This window comes from Phyllostomus discolor, chromosome 8 (assembly GCF_004126475.2).
Source record: "Phyllostomus discolor isolate MPI-MPIP mPhyDis1 chromosome 8, mPhyDis1.pri.v3, whole genome shotgun sequence".
Taxonomy (NCBI): domain Eukaryota; kingdom Metazoa; phylum Chordata; class Mammalia; order Chiroptera; family Phyllostomidae; genus Phyllostomus; species Phyllostomus discolor.
Window position 1 is genome coordinate 68,999,577 of NC_040910.2, and position 20,935 is coordinate 69,020,511.

Genomic DNA, 20,935 nt, shown 5'->3' on the forward strand with positions numbered 1-20,935 from the left:
GAGGAAGGCCCCTCTGTGAGTCCACCCCCCTTGGGGTGGTGCCCAGCTTGGGGCCCTTCTTTAGCACTGGGTCAGTGGTGCTGGGGACACAGCAGGGCCTCAGAAGTTCTTTTTACTTCATTGTGGCAGCACAGAGGGGCAGAGGGGTGGACTCATCTCTGCTGCTTTCCACAGCCACAGGCTTCCATGTCCCATCTCCAGCTTCTCTCATGACTGCCTGTTGCATGACCTCCTGTCCCCTGGGGGTCTTCTGGCAAGGAGTGCCTGAGCCGCCGTGTCAGAAAGGCTCCAACCAGAGAGGCCAGTTCAGCAGAAGATCACACATAGATGTAGACATGCACACGTACACACTGGCACATACCTAAACACAGGCACACATGTACATGTAGACATAGACACATGTAGACAGGCACATTCGTAGACATACACACAATGCACAGACACATGTACACAGACACACATGTAGACCTAGCCACATCAACAAATATATATTTTACAGGGAATTGGTCATATGCCATCATGGGGCTGGCTAAGCAGCCCCCGTTGGGCCAGCGGCTCCATCTCTGATGCTGGAGCTTGAGCCCCAGGGCCAGCCGAGTCAGGAAGGGAAGATCAATCATGAGCTGGAACCCCTCCAGGTGGACTGAAGGTGCTTCCGGCCTTGGTGGGAAGTCCTGTAGAAACTGGGCCTTTGGTCACAGAGCAAACCATGCACACCTGGCCCAGGAGTTGGGCAAGTAGAGGGAGATCTGGGGTGGACAGAGCAGCTGTGGTTCATGCCCAGGAGGGGGTCAGTGCATCCACAATAACGTGTGTGTGGGGCTGGTGCTTCCCTGGTATCCTCAAGCCTCCTGAGGACCTCCCTGTGGTCCACCCTCACCAGGACACACACAAAAACGAATCCTGGGAAGTGAAGTTCAGCATCACCAAGCTGACGCATCAGCAATCTGTCCTACCACCAGGAGGCTGGGCGAGCTGGTGGGAAGACAGCAGCAGGTTTGGGAGTCAGACCGTCTGAATTTAGGGAACTCAGTGAATTTATAGATAGCCATTAATTGGATGGATTAAATGGAATTAATGATGTCAGGTGTCTCTCTTTATTCCTGGACCTAGGGGAAGAAATCTTAAACCATGCACAGTTTTCGACATTATCCAGAAACATATTACCACATAATTAAGTTTCACTCTGTCCCCTGAATAAATGGCTTCATCACATAAGGCTTGTGTGTTCCCTGCCTTGACTTCATTCCTAGGAAGCTGAAATTTCTTCTTGTTATTGTGAGTAAAATTTAATTATGTTTTTAAATTGGTTATTTATGATATATGATTCCAAAAGGATGTTAATAAATAGTTATGTTCTGTCTTTAATGGGAATCCCTCTGGGCTTTCCTCATTGCTCTGACTCTGGCTGTTGGTTTTAGATAGCATGTGCATTTTCTATTTAGCATTTTAATACCCCTTTATGTGTGTTTTTCTATGTGCTCATGGAGAGTATAAGATTAGGCTGCTCCTAATACCAAGAAGAAGCACTTTTAAAGCCACAAATGGATTTGAATTTTATCAAATGCTGCCTGGTTAGCATCTCTCAAGATAATCATAGTTTTTACTTTTGAAATATTAATATGATTAATGATATTAATAGGTTTCCTAGGAGGGCAGAATGTTGAAATCAGTGACAATTCAGTGGAAAGAGCATAGGCAGTGTCTGGAAACCTAGATTCTAGTTCTGGTTTAAATCTTGATTACAAATGGGACCTCGGGCAGGCCAGTGGGTTTCATCCTTCCCATGAACAGTATCCCGCATCCCCATTTCCTTACCATGAAACAGGCATGGGCATCCTTTCCTTCCTTTCTTACCAGGCAGTTGGAGGGATAAGGGTGAATGGATAGTTCCTTCTACATTTATCAGAATGTTTTCACTTCTGTAAAAGGACCATAAAAAAAGCGTCAAATGATGGGTTATCATAATTCTATTTATTGTATCACCATCAGCCAAAAATTCCTTTGTTCATTCACTCATTTATACAACAAATGTTTACTGAGCACCTGCAATGTGCTGGGTGTTGTTCCGCACCCTGGGAACACAGCAGCAAACAAGGCGGACCCTTTCCCTTCCGTGGGGCTTATGCTCTGATAAACATATGCACACTTTCCCACACATCGGGTAAGCGACACACACACAGTGAGGACAGGTGAAGTAGGGGAGGAGTGGAGAGTGCAGCAGGTTGCGGGGAGGCATACTTTCAGTGGGGTGACCAGGGAAGACCTCTCTGAGGTGACATTTGAACAGAGAACTAATTGAAGAGAGGGAATGAGCAACGGTGTGGAATCGGGGGGAAGGACACTCCAGGGAGAGGGACAGCAGTGCACAGTCCCCAAGGAATGGCAGCCAGGCCACATAGCTGGAATTGAGTGAGCAGGCAGGAGGAGAGGGAAAGGATTTGAGGCCTGAAAGGTCGGGGAGGGTCAAAAGGACACTGTGGGCCTTTGTGGGGACTCTATTATTTTTAAGTGGGAAGGGAAACCGTTGGGGGGCAGGCAGTGAGCTGTGAGCGATGGATCAGGTTTCCTGTCCTACCTGGACCACCGTTGCCTGTGGAGAACAGATGGAAGTGGCTGCAAGGTGAGGGGCACAGACTGAAGGGACCGTGGCTCAGACTGGAACCATGCAGTGGAGGTGGTGCGAAGTATCGGATTCAGGGTCTGGTTTGAAGGGGGCACTGACAGGATCTGCTGATGATTGTGAGTCTCACCTTAGAGACAGCTCCTTGGCTTTTCCTGTGAGAAGAAAATGTGTGGGCCCCCTCCCAGAGCCGGGGGAAATCTGGCCCGCATTTCCACAGCACCACTGTGCTGAGTGGGAGGGACTCAGAGGACCCCCAGCAGCTCTTCCAACCCCTGGCTGGGAAGAGAGATGAAAATAACGATGGGGTTTGGATGTCCTCAGGAGGAATTCCATCCTGGGGCCCAGCCCAGAAACCCACTCTAGGGTTGACCTGATCCTCGGAAGAGGGAGCTGCCCACACACCCCAGCCTCCCCGTGGGTCACCGGTGCTTCATTCGGAAAGGAAGATGAGCGAGTTGGCCCCACGCCATCTTGTTACAGTCGGCATTAGTCATGGGACACTTTGCCATGGGTGACATTGTGATTAATTAATGAAACACAGACAACACTTGGGAGGCATTTGCTTTAATTCGGGGTGCCTAGTCCGTAAGACAGCCCTTTGTTCTGTCACAGTCTGACCTGCCCTCCTGCTCCAGTGGGGCCACGTTGCTAATTTATGTCCTTGCTCTTTAAACTCTCCTCCTGACTCTGAACGGGAAAAAGTCTCATCTCTTCCTAAATATGACATCTTCAAGTCTTCCCCACTGTTTGCTGCTCAGCATTCCTTCCTTTGATCTTCTGCTGAAAACTTAATTTCCTCCCCAGAGCTGAGGCATCCAGCTTTGAGCAATGCACCCCCACCCCCACCATCTGCCAGCAGGCACCCCATCAACACACCCCCCAATTCTGAGGCCTGGGAATGTCTGCACTTCGCCCTGTGTGCTCCCTGGGCTCAGAGCTCAGGGGGAGATGCCAGCACGGTGGGTGGAGAGAAAAGAAAGAGAAGGCGTTGTGCCTGCCCTACCAGCTCATTTCCCTCCACATAGAGACAGGAAAGCACGTTAAAAATAATATTAATAGGTGAAATCGGAAACACAAACAAATGTAGACCAACAGAGCATGCTGGGCATTCATAGCTGCTCCCCAACCTTACTAGTTTAGGAGAACTCTCTGGTCAGCTTGGTCCCTGGCCTTGGCTGTGCAGAGCCAGTCTGAGTAATGGGCGGAGGGGGAACACTGAGAAGTCTGGAGGGCTGCTCTTGAAGACGAGTGTGAGCATCTGTCTCACACTCGTCTGTCTGTGGTGGAGGGATGCCTGCAGGGAAGAAAGATCCAAGCAGGGGTTGCTGGTGTGGGAGGAATTTAAAGACCTTTGGAGAAAGTGAGGAAGGAGATTTGGGCAGTGGCTGCTGCCTGGGAGTCAGGCTGAAAGGGAGGATAGGATTTTTAAGTTCTGTTTTGTGTTATGAGTGAAGGTCCCCCGTCTCACCCCTTTTTAAAAAGACTTAAGTTAAAAATCAAATTGCTCTTGAAGCAAGTTTTGGTTACCTGAGCGATGTCTCTTTAAATGTGATACCATGCGGAGACTGAGCCACAGCAGGCTAGACAAAGCTGTGGATGAGGAGTGGCAGTCAGCTGCATGTGTGTGCATGTGCATGTGTGCACACATGTGTGCACGTCACACAGGGCAGGCAGGGGCTGAAGGGCAGGAATTCAGAATTGCCAGGTTGTATGGCAACAAACCTTTTCAGGAACTACCAGATTATTTTCCAAAGTTGCTTTGCAGTTTTACACTCCTACCTGTATGAGGGTCTGGTTTCTCCACACCCTTGCCAAGTCGTTGTTGCCCGTTTCTCTGATTCTAGCCAGCCTAGAGGGCATGAAGTGGTGTCTCATTGTAGTTTTGACTTGCATTTCCCTGAGGGCTAATGATGCTGAACATCTTTTTATGCGTTTATTGACCATTCTTATATCTTTGGAGAAAGATCTTATTAGAATCTTTGCCCATTTAGAAAAATTGGGTTAAATAATGTTTCTTTTTTTTAATCCTCATCTGAGGATATGCTTATTGCTTTTAGAGAGAGAAGAAGGGTGGGGGGGGAGAATGAGAGAGAGAGGGAGGGAGAGAAAGGAACACGCCTCCCCCATCGATGGTGGGGTCTAGCCGTATCCTGTTGGTGTCTGGAACAACACTCCAATCAACCGAGCCACCTGTCCAGGGCAACAGGTGTATTTGCATTGTGGAGTTGAAGCGTTCTTTATATATTTCAGGTAAAAGTTCTTTGTCAGATAAGTGATTGCAAAACTTTCCTTCCATGCTGTGGGTTCTCTTTTCCACTTTCTTTGATGGTGTCTTTTGAAGCACAAACGTTTTAATTTCGATGTATATTTTTTTGTCACTTGTGCTTTTGTTGTCAGACCTAAGAAACTATCACGTAATCCATAAAGATGTACACCTCTGTTTTCTTCTATGAGTTGTATAGTTTTAGCTCTTACATTTGGAACTTGGAACTGTTTTGAGTTAATTTTTGTGACTGGTGTGAGGAAAGGGGCCAGCTTTACTCTTTGTGCCTGGTCATCTGCTATCCTAGCACCACTGGTTAAAAAGGCCGCTCCTTCCCTGTCTTGTAGCCTTGGCACCCTTGTCATCAGTGTTCTTTAACTGTGTTATTTATTTAAGTGAGTGGGTGGGGAAATGTCTTTCCCTCTGTGTCTGCTGACCCACAGGGAGATATCAGATCAATCAAAGATCCTTTCTATTAAAAGATGCTTTCGTTTGCAATTTTAAACAGGATTTCAATGAAAACTTTCACTGAAAATGAAACTAGGTAATGAACAATGCTGTTGAATAAATATAAGTAATGAAACACTGAGTTTTACATTCTGGCCCAGTTAAGGGTGAGCAGGGGAGGCACTTGGCCTCAGTGTGCTCTGGAATTCGATGGTCTTGGATTGAAGATCAGAGCTGAGTGCATCAAGTATGGGAGCCTGGACTGTGGGTCTCTGAGCATAGGGCCCCCAGGTCTCACCCCCCTATTCCTCCACGCTGGTTCCTCAGCAGGAGGAGGTCAGTGCAAGGACAGTGGGCAGAGGGAGCCATCATTTGTGGGACAGACAAGTTGTTTCTTGGCCTTGGTGTAGGAAGGGGATTAGGGAATTGTTTCCTTGAGAAGCCTCCACCGCAGAATGGAATTCTGGAGCACAGGGTGGCTTCTGCCTCCCACGTGTGGGCTGGGTGGGGGAGCCGCCCTGGAACCTCGGGTGTGGGCCAGGAGGATTCATGCACGGCCTCATGTGTGACTTGGGGCCCTAGTCCAGGCAGGGTCACGTACTGGGCTCCCTGGCCTGGATCGCTGGAAGCGGGACCTGGAGCCCCCACTGGCCCTGCTGCTCCCAGGAGTCCATTGGAGCTGAGAGCAGGGGATTAGTTAAGCCCCACATGTTTAGAACCCTCACTCAGAGTTTGCCTGTGCTCTGTTGAGAGCTCTTGTGGCCCCAGAGGTGGTTCTGGAATTGACTCAGATCTTTGTGTGGTTCTGGCATTTAATCAGCATTTCCAGGGAGAGGCTTGGGGTTCCAGAATTTACTCTGAGCTTTCTGCTGTGGTCTGTTCATCCTGGGTTGTTAGAACTTGCCCCATCTTAGGGGCTTAGGGGGATGGAGACAGGGGCTCATGTCTTGGAGGGGAATCCACTCAGAGCTCTAGCTTAAAGGCTTTCTCTCCATAGGTCTGGCGTTTCCCCGGTTCAGGTTAGTGTCTCTAAAATCATAGTTCTCCAGTAAGGTCCTGTAGCCCCGAGTGTGCCGCTGTATGAGTGTACGGCTGAGATGCTTTCAGGGAAGCTGAGTGGGGCCATTGATGACGCGGGTTCTGGAGCAAAGAAAGAGCAACCATTCCATGTGGTATGCCAAGCCCAGGTCTCCCCCGGACCATGGAGCTAGTCAGCAAAGCCCTGGCTCCTGCCCTGTCTGCCCCCAGCTGGACTAGCTTCACACTGTAGGCTGTGCAAAAAAGCGGCTGGGGGGAGGCTGCTCGGTGGCCCCTGGAAACCAGGAGTCCCCCTGATGTAAGCTGGAGCTGGGTGCAGGAGGGGCTTATGGAGGCACTGCTGGCTTCTTCTTGGATATCACCGAGTCCCTGCTTATAAATTAACCTGAGTGTACAGAGCAGAGCCAGTACCCACAGTCACAGAATATTGGGTTACTTCTAGTGGGTAGTGGGGACAGATGCAGATGTCAGGGGCCAGGCAAACCACTAAGATTGGAGGAATTATGTGCCACAGGAAACAGGCAGCATCTGCCAATCACTGGTACCGTGTGCCCAGTTGGAAATATGCAATCTCTCTCTCTTGTAACATTGGTAATTGATTCAGATTGAAAACAATAGCAAACAGGGCAGTCTGCTGTCCAAAACCTAGCATCAGCGGCCTGGATCCAGGCTGCAGGCTGTACCCCTCCACCCACACAGATAGCCAATCCAGTCAGCAGTCTGCACTCACATCCAGTTTCTAGATTCCCAGCTCTGGGGCTGTGTGCCATTGAGCAGGACTCTCCAACTGAGGAAGCAGACTCAGCGAGGTTCAGGAAGGTCACTTGGCTCAGTAAGGAGCAGAGCTGGGATTTGAACTGAGGACTAGAGGGCTCTATCCACTCTGTGGGCACTCGGAGCTATTGGGTCCTGCAGCACATGCCCTCCCTTCAGCTGGGATTAGCTTCTGACTCTCAAACTGGGGCTGTTGCTGGACCACCAAGCAGCTTCCCTGACTTCTGTGGACTTTTTAGGAACAGGAGGGAATTCGAGGGTGTGTGCTTGCATGTGTGCAGGTGTGCATGTGAATTCTCCCCCTTTTCCCTTACACTCATTCATTATTTGTGGCTTTCCTACCTGACGACTCCAAGGAATTCCCCAGAAGGAAAAGCGTTGGAGCAAATACTTTCCTGTGTCTGATGATCTGCTTCCCCTTTGCAAGAAAGGCCCCCTTAACCCGTGCCCTCCCTAGAGCTACTAAGTCTGTCCTTGCTGGTGAGCTGGTGTCCAGAGAAGACAAGTAGTGTTGCCAGCTCAGCCCCTGCTGAGGGCCCTCTGGGGATTAGGGAACCACTGGACAAGTCACGAACTGGCAGCACCCACAGTGGTCAGACCCTGGGAACTCATGGAGTCCACCTTGTCCAGTTCTTTCTGGCTCTATGATAGGAATTAGAAATGGGGGGGGTATGCATGTGAGGGGGGGGCATGGGAGGAAAGTGTTACTAAACAAAACAGGGTGGAGGGCTTCTAAAAGATTTACTAGCTAAATATTTTCTGGATGTTTTCATAGTCCTTTAAGCCTGATCCAGAGGAAAGCGAAACAGACTTCTCTAACTGATCCATGGTTCCCACCCTCACTGGACCCCCACATGATCTCTCGCACCCTAGCCCCATTCCTAGCACCACCCTGGCCCCAGCCACCCCCGGTTCAGCCTGTACCTGTTTACTCCCCTCTTTCATCCTATTGGGAAAGAAAGACAATCTCCTTGCTTCACTGTTTTTAATCTTCTTCTACATGCAGTTGTGCAATCTTTCTTTCCTCTAAACTTAATGTGTATTGAATCACTTTCTTCATCAGTAAGTGTATCTAAAGCATTATCTTTAGTGTTCACTACTAGTTCATTGTTTGGATGAGCTATTTATTATTTAAATCCTCTAGTGATGGATAGTGAGGTTGCTTCCTTGTTGTTTCTGTTTTGTTTGCTATTATTGAAATCACTGAAGCTGACATTCCCTATGATGGCATCTTTATTTTTTTTTAAAGATCTTCTATATTTAATTTTGGAGAGAGGGAGAGAGAAAGAAATATTGATCACCTCTCGCACACCCCCAACCCGGGACCTGACCCACAACCCAAGCATGTACCCTGACCGGGGATCAAACCCGTGACCTTTTGTTTTGCAGGATGACTCCCAGTCCACTGAGCCTCACCAGCCAGGGCCCAGTGATGGCATCTTTTTGTGCTGAGATTAACCTGGCAAGGACAGTGATGCACCAATTTCATAGCCCTTGAGAATTGCACAGCACCTGTTGCCTCATTTGCTGGCCAAGACTGGGGTGTACAGGCCTGAAGGGAGTTAGTTCTTAAAGAGGCTTGTGGCCCTTACAAATGGTGCCAGAGGAGCTAGGTGAGAGGGAGGCCCGTCTCTGCCGGCAGCAGCTCAGCCCTTGCGTGGGGTGCATTGGCTCCCTGGGCTCTCTGCTTTGGGGTTTGGTAAGGCACTGGTGTGGAGGCTGTGCTTCCTTTAGGACTTTGCTTGTGGGTCTCACTTAGGACTTGTATGTGGGAGCCGAGTCCTGCAGTGGGAATGAGGGCCCATCTGCCCCGGACCATCCATTTCCTTGTCTACCTTTGGACTGGTCTTTCCTTGTCGAAGGCTTGTGCAAGGCCATGCCACGAGGGGCCGGTCAGAGCCGGGAGCCGTGTGGGGAGCCCTCTCAGGCACAGTGAGGGCTCTGTTTCCTCCTCCACCTCGCCAGGGGCCTCCATTCACTGCAAAGAGAGTCACGCATTCCCCCTTGAGATAAGAATAGAGCCTGACTGTGCCCCAGGACAGAGTCCAGCTTCTTCAGCTGGCCCTCCGAGACCTGGCAAGGGCCCCCAGATGGTACTGGCATGAGTGGGCCCTGGCGGCCTGCCCCGCCGGCCCCTTGTGCATTGTGTGGCCAAGACACTGGGTGCAGTGTGCATGTGTGGACACTTCTCCCCCACCCTCTCCCCCAAATGTCTCTAGGCTCTGCTCAGGATGGAGGGGCTTGGCTTGGAATCAGGTGCCTCAGGGCTCTGCTGTACCCCTTCCTTTCCCTGGGGACTTGGACTGACCCTCCCAGCCTTGAGAACTCCCAGGAGTAGCCAGGCCTGTCTGTTCCTGGAAGGAGGAATAGAGCTTTTGCTTGGAGTGGAGAGCAATCTCTAGGAGACAGCCAGTGGCTGGGCACTGAAGGCAGCAGTCTGGGGACCCCCCAGCCTCTTTAGGCAACACCAAGGGACAGGAAACAGGAACCAGCAGGGGCCTCAGATTGTGTAAGGGATGAACTGGGGCTGGGGCTTCCAGTGAGATCCCGCCTGTGTCTGAGGATGGAGGTGGAAGCCTTACTGGACTTCTACAGCAGGACTGCACCAGGTGCTCTTCACAGGCTGGGGAGCAAGTGGGTTCTGGACCAGCTGCTGGGAAGTTGCCAGAGATGCAGGTTTCAGGTACCACCTCTAAACCTGCTCAGTCAGAAACCAGGAGTTTCCCCAGCCCCCAAGCTGTATTTAAAGCTCTCTCCCCAACCCCCAGGAATTCCACAGCATTGCATTCCAAAGTGTGTTTCCGGGTCTGACAGGTGACTCCAATGTTGAGGGCTGCAGACTACCTGGAAGGCATATGTCCCACCTAAAGGCACTCAAATAAAAAGAGATGAAGATATTTATTTGTTTGAACATGGAGTGTCCCATTCAGCTTTAAACAAATAAAGATCTGGCTGAGTGGGTCAGTCAGTTGGAGTGTCATCCTATGCGCCAAAATGTTGCGGATTCCATCCCTGGTCAGGGCGTATACCTGAGTTGCAGGTTTGATCCTCGGTTGGGGGGTGTACAGGAGGCAAACAATCCATGTTTCTCACATCCATGCTCTCTTTCTCTCAAATTAATAAACAGATAGACATATTCTTGGGTGAGGATTTAAATAAATAAGTAAATAAGTAAGTAGATAGATAGATAGATAGATAGACAGACAGATTCAACCTGCACATGCTAACGTTTCAGTTGACTCTACAGCTGTGTAAGGTCGAGTTTTGGGTGTGTGGGTGGAAAAACACAAGACTCGTGGAAGTGAATAATGTGTTGGTGCAGTGGAAATGTGACTGGGAGCCAGGGGGCTTCCTTTACTCCCTTCTGGGGCCCTTCACCAAACCCAAGATCATCAACCCTGAGGTAGGCAGTGGGGCTGCCCCATCTGGTGGGAGCTCCTGGTGGGCCAGGCCCAGGTGGCTCATGCTGAGTCTGAGAAAAGGAGTGTGTTTTTTGAAGAGGGCCACTAAAGTACTTTGAGTGAAGGATATCAGGGTCCTTGTCTCAACATGCAGGTGCTTGGAGGAAGGCAAAGGCCTGGGTTTCTAAGATGTTGGCTCAGGCAATAGCTTCTTTTCCAAGGAGAAAGCACTGTTTGTAAGTCTGCAGTGGGCAGGCAGGGTGAATGAGAACATGGGGCAGGCCGGTTTGGAGGCTTCCAGAGTGAGTGTCTGAGGCACTGTCCTGCATGGGGGCTGGGGAGCAGTACTACCTGTGTTTACGAATGGGCAAGCACACTCTCCATTAGGACACACAGCTAATGGGTCAGTTATGTCTCTTGATGTCTCCTCTCACCATCACGCCCCCTCCAAGGGCGATGGTGCCGACAGCTTTGCAGAGTGAGGTTGTGCCACGTGCTCTTTGAGAATGAGCTGATGTGGTCAGCCTCTTGGCCCAGCCGGAAACCACTGCTGAGAGCTGAGGCTGTCGCCATGTGCTTTCAGCAGCTTCAAGTCAGGGGCCACAGAGCTCCCGGCAGCCACGGGCCTGCCAGCTCCCAAACTTCTCCAAGACGAACAGGCTTCATGGTTTCTGAGATGACTGTGCTGTGTTCAGTAGAGGGTTGCTGAGTTCTTTGCTGGGGTACACATGGCACCCAGAAATCTTCTTAGCTTCTGAGGCTTTGTTGGGAGGAATAGGTTGGAGAAGCATATGATAGGTTTATGAGGAATAACTAATGATCTCAGTGGTATAAGGTTAGAGCTTCAGCACCTCCACACCTGTATTTACCATGCTTTCTTAACCAATAAATGGGCCTGTGACCTCATAGGAGTATAGAATATTTTAACATAGCAGCACTGATTCAGAAATATTTAATAATAATAATAGATAACATTTACCATATTTCAGGCACCATTCTAAATGCTCTTTTTTTAAAATCCTCACCCAAGGATATGCTTATTGACTTTAGAGGAAGTGGGGGGAGGTAGAGAGAGAGGGAGAGAAACATCAATATGAGAAACATCGATTGGTTGGCCTCTTGCATGTGCCCTGACCAGGGACTGAACCTGCAACCCAGGCTTGTGCTCTGACTGGGAATCAAATCCGTGACCCTTGGGTCTATGGGATGATGCTCCAACCAACTGAGCCACACTGGCCAGGACTCCAGACACTCTTTTAATCCTCACAACAAGCCTAGATATTGCCAGGCCCATTTGACATTTGGGGAAACTGAGTCACAGACAAGTTACATCATTTCTTCAGTGTCACCCAGCCAGTGACAGGGTTTGTACCCAGGCCATCTCTCTCCAGAGCCCATGTACTAAACCATTGCACACTCCCTCCTTCTGTCCCCCACCCCATAGTAGGAAGTGGAGGACCCGCAGCCCTGCAGCTCTGTCACTGCCCCATCCTAAGTGCATTTACACACCCAGTTTGAATAACTAGGTACTTCCCTAGCCTGGGGTCCCAGCAGGCCTTTGATTTCATGTGACCGTTGTGAAGGGGAACAAAGGGTGACAATGGGAGGAATCTCACTTTCTCTCTTAGGGAGTAGGCCCCATAGCCCCCTCTCTCTACCTGCCTTCTTCCTCCTCTCCCAGCTTGTCAGGGCACCATCTGCTTCTGTCTTCCTCCTCCATGTCTCCTCTGCCTGACCTGAGTCAGTAACGCTGCTCTCATCTCAGCTACCAGAAACCAGAACCCGTACTTTGGCTAGAAGCTGCCCACAGAATGTCCTTACACCTTGCTTGGTCATTATCCCAGAGCACCTGCTGGTTTTAGGACCTTCTCAGCTACCTGTCCTGTTCCATGCTGCAGACCCAGCTCTTCCTGGGAAGTGTCAACCACAGCACTGAGTGGGCCAGGCTGCACCATCTCCTCTCATTGGGGCGCCTCTGTGAAGCTGTTGGGGTGTGGAGGGCACAGAGCAGCTTTGCTGAGAATCATGCTTATGTTTTCAAGAACAGCCCTCCCACTCGTGGTCTGGGGTTGAGTCCTGGTCTAGCCAAACCACTGGGGGAGACGCAGTGCTGGGAAGGGAAGGAAAAATAATAGTGCCTCACCTTCTCAAGTCCCCACAGCTGTGGGAGGATATGAGCCTGGGAGAATTTATGGTGGGGCCAAGGGAGGGGGACACTCGGCTGGACCAGTTCCTGATGGCTATTCCTCTTTATGAGTGGCTGTGTCATCACCAGGGACCTGGGGCCATCACTGGTCCAGCTGGTTCACAGCTGGATGTGGAGTGGGAAGAAATGGAGGATCCAGAGGCCACGAGACACTCAGAGATGAACACCAAAGGCCAGCCTTGACTTTCTTCAAACAGAAAGAGCCTTCGTGCTCAGCTCACTGGTAGTCCCCCAGTGGTCAGTGCTGATAAAAAAGTTCCAAGTTGTGGCCAGAGGTGTGAGCTGCCACAGTAGCTTGGCCTCCTAGGTGCCAAACCAGCCAAGGTATGACATCCTGCCCTGCTTGCTCATCCTCTCCCCACAGGCTGTCATGGCCCTGGGAGTGAGCTTAGCCAGGCAGGAGGATCAAAACCTGCCCGACAGAGGTGCTCCCATCACAGGAGGCAGCGCTGCCCGCCGCTCAGTGCTGTGGTTGGCGCTTCCTGAAAAGGTGCTGGGTCTGCAGCACTGAATGGGCCCGGTAGCTGAGAAGGCCCTAAAACCAGTAGGTGCTCTGGGATAGTGATCAGGCGATGTGAAAGGACATTGTGTGGGCAGCCTCCAGGCAGAAAACAATGAGTTGTGGCTTCTGGTAGCTGAGACCAGAGCAGTGTTACTGACCCAGGTTGGGGTGGTGATGAGGGGGGTGGAGACAAAGTAGAGGGAAGGAAGTGGGCGGGGCCCTTGACCAAAAATCAGACCCTCTGATGGTGGGGTGGGGTGCACACAGCACTTTGTTCCACTGTGTTTTGTGTTTTCATTTTGATTGGCATGCTCGCAGGAATGTGCTTGGTCAATTTCTGCTCACTCACAGCCCTTCTGGAATTAGTTGTCTTAACATCGCCCTGAATAAAATGTAAGCCTTATGAGAGTAGGGAGCACCTGTGATGCACATTACTGTGGTGCACAGTAACTGATGGATGAAATTGATGAATGAATGAATGAGTGAATGCATGGCAGAAAAGAGGAAGTGAATGGACGAGCTAGAAAGATCTTCAACTGTGACTTGAAGCAATTGTAACTTCCTGAACTATTGAAAATTGCCATCCTTCTCCCTAAACTCCCATGCCCTGCCTGCCGAACTCTGGATTCCACTAACCTTGCTCTACTTTTTCCCCTCTATCACTTTTTAATATTCTTTGTGATTTACTTACATATTGTTTTTCTTTTCTGCTTCCTCCCCACCCACTACCCCTATTCTGGAATGAATGCTCAATGAAGACAGGGTTTTTTCCCCTTTGGTTTCATTTATAAACGTGCCCCAAATGTCTAGAAGCAGTGCCTGGCACGTGGTAGGTGCTCACTAAATACTGGTCAAATGAGTGGATGAAAGTGAGTGCCCAGGAGGCACTTCCCTTGTGCCATCTGTCTCTGGGACAAGTGGTAGACATCGCCTTTTGATCATATTGCCTGTTGGGGTTGTGTCCGGGGGGTGGTGAAGCCCTGCATATCTTGGTGCTCACACTGTCTGGCCACCTGCATTTGTCCCTGTTTTGTCCTCATGATATACTGGGCACTGGAGGTAGGACCACACTGATGCTGCACCATGCTCAGACATATCAGGGTTTTCCAGGCTGCAGCACAGAGCTTCGAGGGCCCCAGTGTAAGCCGGAGAGCCCACCAAGTAGAAGCAGCAAAGATGTTTGGAGCCTCTGGTAGAACTGCATTCTTGAATGCCTCCCTGCGCCCCTTCCTTTCTCCACAACTCAGTGATTTTCATCCTGTTTTCTGTGAGGCGTGGGAAAATGTTTGGTTGAGCAATTGAGGGCTAAAGCAAAATCCCTGTTTACTCAGCCTCTATCCTGTCTTGCAACTAGCGCCCAATTCACAGACTTAACCTGGGGTAGTCATGGACGGCTCCACACCCCATGTGCTTCCCATTACTCTCAGGGTACAGTCCAGACCCAAAATCTCAGCCTTGTTGTTGCACCCCAGCCCAGACCTCCAGTGGTCTCCCGTGTGAGAGCCTTAAGCTGTGGATCAGTGAGTCTGATCCTTGCTCACAGCTTTGCTTTTGACCTCCTGACTCATGTATCCAGTTGTTTACTTGACATCTGCATTCAACCTGTCCAACACGTCACACCTGGTCTCTCTTCCCAGGCCTGGGCTGCCCACAGCCTTTGCTGCTCATGAATGGCAAGTCTGTCTTTCCCACTGCTTGAATCAAAACCCTTGACTCTCCCTTTTCTCCCCCACCCTGTGTTCAGTTTGTCAGGTAAGCATGTTGACACCTCTTTGCAAATAGATTTTTTTAAAATCCAGCTTCTTGCCCTGCACCCCTGCCATGGCCATCACCTTGGTCTGAGCCACAGGTGTCATCGTTGTGCCCTTGGGCTACTGCAGTTGCTTCCTGACCATTGGGCAAGACTGCCATCTGTTGTTTTTACATAGAAGTTTGACCATGTCCTGCTTCTACTCAGAACATTCCAGTAGGTCCCTGTGATAGCCTGTGTAGACAATGAAAAAGCCTCACAGTGGCAGATGAGGAGCTATGTGAACAGGCCCCATTGTGGCCTTCACCTCAGGGTTGTGCCTCCCACTCAACTCACTCACTGCTATCCTGCAAACTGGCCTCTGGAATGTCACTTCCTCATTATGGCCTTTGCAGGCCACAAAGTTAACTCCTTGAAGGAGGCTGAAGAATGGTCCCCCAGAGGTGTCCATAGCCTTCTCCTCAGAGCCTGTGACTGTTGCTTTACATGGCAAATGGCCTTTGCAAGGGTGGTTAAGTTACAGATCTTGAGATAAACAGAGGATCCAGGATTATCCAGATGGGCCCAGTGTGATGACTCGAGTCCTTGTAAGAGGGAGGCAGGAGGGTCAGGGTCTATAGGAGATGCAAGGACAGAAGCAAGAGTTTGATTGATGCCAGGAAGGGGCCACGAGCCAAGGAAAGCAGGCAGCCTCTAGAAGGTGAAAGAGGTAAGGAAACTGGTTTTCTCTGAGACCCTTTAGCAGGAGCTAGCCCTGCCAACACCCGGACATTAGCCCAGGGAGACCCATTTCAGCCTCTGCACCCCAGACCTGTAAGAGGATAAATCAGAGTTGTGACTTTAAGCCCCTTAGTTAGTGATAATCTGCTACAGCAGCCACTGGAAGCTAATTCATTCCTTCAACTCCTTTCAGTCTCTTGTTCACCCTGCCATGCCCATCTCTTTATTCTGTTCTAATTTTTCTATTTTATCAGCACTTACCACCACCCAACAAAACTGGATCACTGACCTGTCTCTCAGATGTGAGGATTGTGTGTCTGCCCTCCCAAGAGTGCAAGCTCCAGTCTTATTGAATGGTGACCCCAGCACCTAAAACTGTGTCTAGTGTGGGAGGTGCTCATTCAATATTTGTTGAATGAATGAGTGAATGAATGAATGGTTCCTTGGCATGGAATTGTCCTCTCTTCCTACCCTGTCCTCTAAGTTCATTTCAGTCTCACCTTTTCACAAGGTCTGTCCTGGAAGTGGTTTCCCTCTCAGGGTACCATGGTACTTCCTGTTGATCACCTTTATTTTACACCCAGTGATGGGGGATGAGTGCCACTGTGCCCAGGGTACCCCCACTCTCTGTGTTCTCTGAACTAAGTCCCACAGCCCCTGAGTACTCCAGGGGAATTAGTTTTGTTTCTTATGTAATGTCAGACACTTGAGGGACCCAGTTAATCTATAAACCCAACCTCTTAATTCATCAGAGCAAGATGATGATGACCTAGAGAGGGTGGGTCCTGCTTGAAGTTGGTATGTTGCCGTGGTAATTTTTAGAGCCTGCAGGGCACAGACCTCCTTGTGCTTCCACTCCAAGCCAAATTATCTGTCTGGAGGCCCCTTCTCCCCCAACACCCAGGGACAACAGGGCCACACTCTTAGCAGGTACAAGAACTGGAAGGTTGGGGGTTAGCTTTGGTAGAGCAGTTGGTGGGTAAGACAAGGTCCTAAAGGACGGTAGGAGGTTCTCCCCAAGGAAAATGGGGCATCTGAGGGGTTCATCTTGCTGTCAACAGCAGCTTCTGTGGAGGATGGAGTGCTTGGGAGAAAGAAGGAAAGGATGAAAAGAAAGGGTAGTGAGGATGGGTGAGCATGTGAGACAAGAACTGTGCCCATGGTGTTCACCTCAGGCTTGGGGATCCCCAAAGGGTATGACACAAAACCAGGGAGGGGCAAAGAAGGAAGAGGGAGGCCTTGTCTCTGGAGGGTATAAGGTTTGCTTCCCTGAGACCAGCTGCAGGCTAGAAGGGTGGCCAGTGGGCTGTCAGGAAGACTCCTTCCTGCTGCCTTCTCTGGGGGAGGCGGACACATTTTGAAACACTTCCTGAGTTGGGGAGGGGAGGCGACATCTTACTGATGAAGTGTGGTTAGTTAGAAGCCTACAGCTGTGTTTTTGCACCACTCCCCCTACCCGTCCACCCGCCAGTCCCACTGGGGCCCCGCCCTCCCTGCTTCTCCCACCCCATCCTCCTGCTGCTGGTGGCTGGTGACTCACTCTGCTCTTGAGCAACAGAGTAGGCTCTCGTTCTCCGAGAAGAGTTGCTTTCTTCTGCGCCACGAGCTCCCCTCCTGATTTATGTCTTTTCAGTTGGGTTAGTTAATGCTTTCCACATTTAGGTCTGAAGATTCTTGTGTGGCTGGCTCATTGCTGCAACCACCAAAACCCCATTGCCCCACTGGGGTCTGGCATGGAGAAGGAGCCAGACAGGGACTGATGGACAGAGGGCAGCTTGGAGCTGCACCTTGGAGGCTGCCCCACTTCCAGCTTGCTGGCCCCCACTTTGGGTTTGTCTGGGACTCCACTTCACACCTGTTTCCAGGGAAGGGCACACATACTGGAGCAATGGCACAAGGTGATGCCACAAGCCTGCAACTTCCCACTGAAGAAGCCGTGTCGTCTTTGGGAAGGGAGAGGCAAAAGTTGTAGGGTGTGGAAGAACATTATCTCTGTGGCTTGGAAAGCTGTCACACCACACAGTGTGTGTGTGGTTTTTTTATTTTCTGAACAATAATATTACCTCTGTTGCTATAGCATTGTTGTGGGGATGGCTGATGGGCCCAGACCTGATCCAGGCAGGTATCTGGTGTCCATGGTGATTATCAGGCGGCAGCCATGGGACCTGCTTTCATTTCTTCCCTGGAGTGAGAGGCTGGCAGGGGATCATTTGGCGGTGGCTGTGGGAGACCCTGCCCTGAAGGGGCCACTGGGATGTGGTGACATCCTGGTTGGAATCAGGACCCCAAAGCTGGGATGTAGGCAGGGGGAGGACAAGCCCTGGTTAGTTCCAAGGCTGGATGACAGCCCAGATTTGCTGAGGGCCAGGTCCTGGAAATGCCCCCTTGGAGTTTCCAGACCACAGGGGAAGGGACACCCGCACTGGGAGAGGACACAGAGGCACTGGTGACACCCCCAGGAGGTCATGACTGCTGTACATGATAGCTGGTCCCCTGGGCCCACCCACCTGGCAGATGTGGTCTTCCCTTTGAGACGGTAGTACCAGTACAGAAAGGGGGAAAATGGGTATGTTTTAGACATTTTGCTGAATGTACATATCCAGAAGTGTGTCTTTGTTCAGTTACCCTTGTTGGATAGGACATAGATAGATCAGATGTGATATTTGAAGGGTGCCTTCACATAGAGTGAACAGAGAGTGAAAAGTTGACTCTGTTCCCTCCTGTCCTCTACCTGCCAGTTCCCTTCCCCAGAGGCAAACACGTCACCAGTTTCCTGTGGGGACTTAAACCAGTACAGGCGCTTATAATACGCATGCACCTTTATTTTCCTTCACACAGGCAGTAGCTCCCCCTTTCTTCTGCACCCTGCTGTTGCTACAATTAAAAAAAATACAGCAATATATCTTGGAGTTTAGTCAATAGACAGCATATCCTCACTCTTTTTAATGCCTTCCTGAACTCGTTTCACTGATAGGTGTATAGATTGCTTCCAGTCTCTGCCTTTTACCTTTACCTGTATATGTCCATCACGCTGCACATGGGTGGGAGCTTTCAAGTTCCCAATCATGAAGTTGAAAGGTTGGAGCAAAGAGAACAAGTGTTTGTGGTTTTGATAGGAAGTGCCAATATTGCCCCCAACCAGGCCAACCTAGCTGTGCTGTCCGCCAGAGTGTCTAGGAGTGCCCATTTCCCCACAGCCTCTCCAGTATGGTGTACTTGCAAATTTTTAAATGTTCCATGTGGGAAAGTTTTATGTCTTTGCTTTCAGTTGGTGTCCTCTCCTCATCTCTCCCCCGAGCTATCACTGCTTCCCATGGGGACCGTGAATGGGTATGGTCCCTTCAGGCTCCCGCCGGTCAGAGGGAGAGGGCCCTCTGTCCTGTACACTGCTCTCAGAGCAGCAAGTGGGCTAGTAGATGGTTTTACCTGTTTTCAGCTCTCAAAAGAGACCTCCTTTTTGACATTTGAATTTTCTGCTCATGATAATGTTACTAGAATCCATTTCTTACCTGCCACTCCTTTATCTTTTCCTTCTTCTTCCTCTAGTTCCTCTTCATCTTCCCCTATCTCACCCCTGCCTGAGTCCCACCCTTGATTGCAGTTTCCTCACCCTGCTGCTTCTGTTTCTCACTTTCCAAAGAGCTGTCTTTTCATTGAAAAGTCAGATTTGGGCAGGTATTTCTGGGTACCATTCCTAGCTGTGCATCTTAAGACACACACTCAAGAATGAATTCCGGGGGGGACGGGGTGTGGTGACTGCATTTCTCTCCCTCTAAGTTCTCTAGTCTGAGGGCTAACGACACTTTGGCAGATGCTCTGAGCCAGCAGTCTAGAACTTTCTATGATGATGGGAATGTTCTATATGTTTGCCACCCAATACAGTAACCACTAACATGAGGTACTTGAGATAGGACCAGTGTGACTGAGGAGTTGGGTCTTCAATTTTATTTTTAATCAATTTATATTGAAATAGCTACACATGCTTAGTGGTTACCATATGGAAACAGTACACCTCTAAGCTGTGCACTTCTCAGAATGAGAACAAGAGTCTAAGAGGCAGAGTATATTTGGTCTATCTTTCCTCAAGTCAAAATATAACTGTTCTTCCCCAAGGTGTCCAAGCTTGACAACTTGTCTATTTTTGGATTTTATGTATTTCCCTGTTGGAAATGCCATTGGGGTCAGGCTGAGGGCCCATCAGAGAGGGCCCCAAATTCCAACTTGGAATATTGCCCTTCCTAGAGGAATTTTGGCATTCACAGACATAACAGCAGGCTTTGAGCAAAGCACTATCAGCACAGAAGTGAATGAAGCAAGCTAGCCCCACCCAGGAGGAGTATCTTGTGCTATTTTTTCAATACATAAGTCAAATACAGATGCATGAGTTTAGAAAATCGTGCTCCTTATACACTTAGAACTTTACATCATTGAACGGGATTGAGGAAGTACAAATTGCCAGTTATTAAAATAGTCATGGGGGTGTAAAGTACAGTTAGTAATATTGTAAAAACTGTGCATCATGTCACACGAGCTCTAGATTTATTGGGCTGATCGCTTCCTAAGTTATATAGATGTCTGATCGCCATGTTCTACACCTGAAACTAATGCAGTGTACATCCACTGTAATTGAAAAATGAATTTTCAATTTTCTTTACCTTATGGTAAGAAGAGGAGGCATATTCATTTTATATTGCTGCTGTAATGAATTGACACAACTTTGCTTTAAACTAAACATTTATTCTCTCCTAGTTCTGAAGGTTCCCAGTGTGAAATGACTTTTCTGAGGCTAAAACCAAGGGCTGGCTCCTGCTGGAGGCTCTGGGGTAGAGTCTATTCCTTTTCTTTTCCATCCTCACAGGGATGTTCAACCTTCTGGCATCTCTGTGCCACACTGAATGAAGAAGAGTTGTCTTGGGCCACATGTTAAATACATCGCAACACATCATCACGAGAAAATCTCATAATGTTTTAAGTAAGTTTATGATTTTGTGTTGGACCGCAGGATGGACACCCCTGCTAAAGACTCCTTTCCTGGCCCACGGCTGCACACCGTGTTGCCTCTTCTGCCCCCACTTCTGTTCTCACGTAGGCTCCACCCTCTGTGCTCCCCTCTCTGCCTCTTGTAAGGACCCTCGTGAGTGTATTTAGGTCCCACCTGTTATAATTCAGCATAACTTCCCCATCTGAAAATCCTTAACTTAATCACAC

General features: G+C 49.7%; 1 protein-coding gene across 1 annotated transcript in view; it reads left to right on the forward strand.

The window, feature by feature from the left end:
* Positions 1–20,935, forward strand: part of GAS7 (growth arrest specific 7) — a 207,048-nt gene that overhangs the window by 40,672 nt on the left and 145,441 nt on the right. The gene's annotated exons all lie outside the window — the stretch shown is intronic.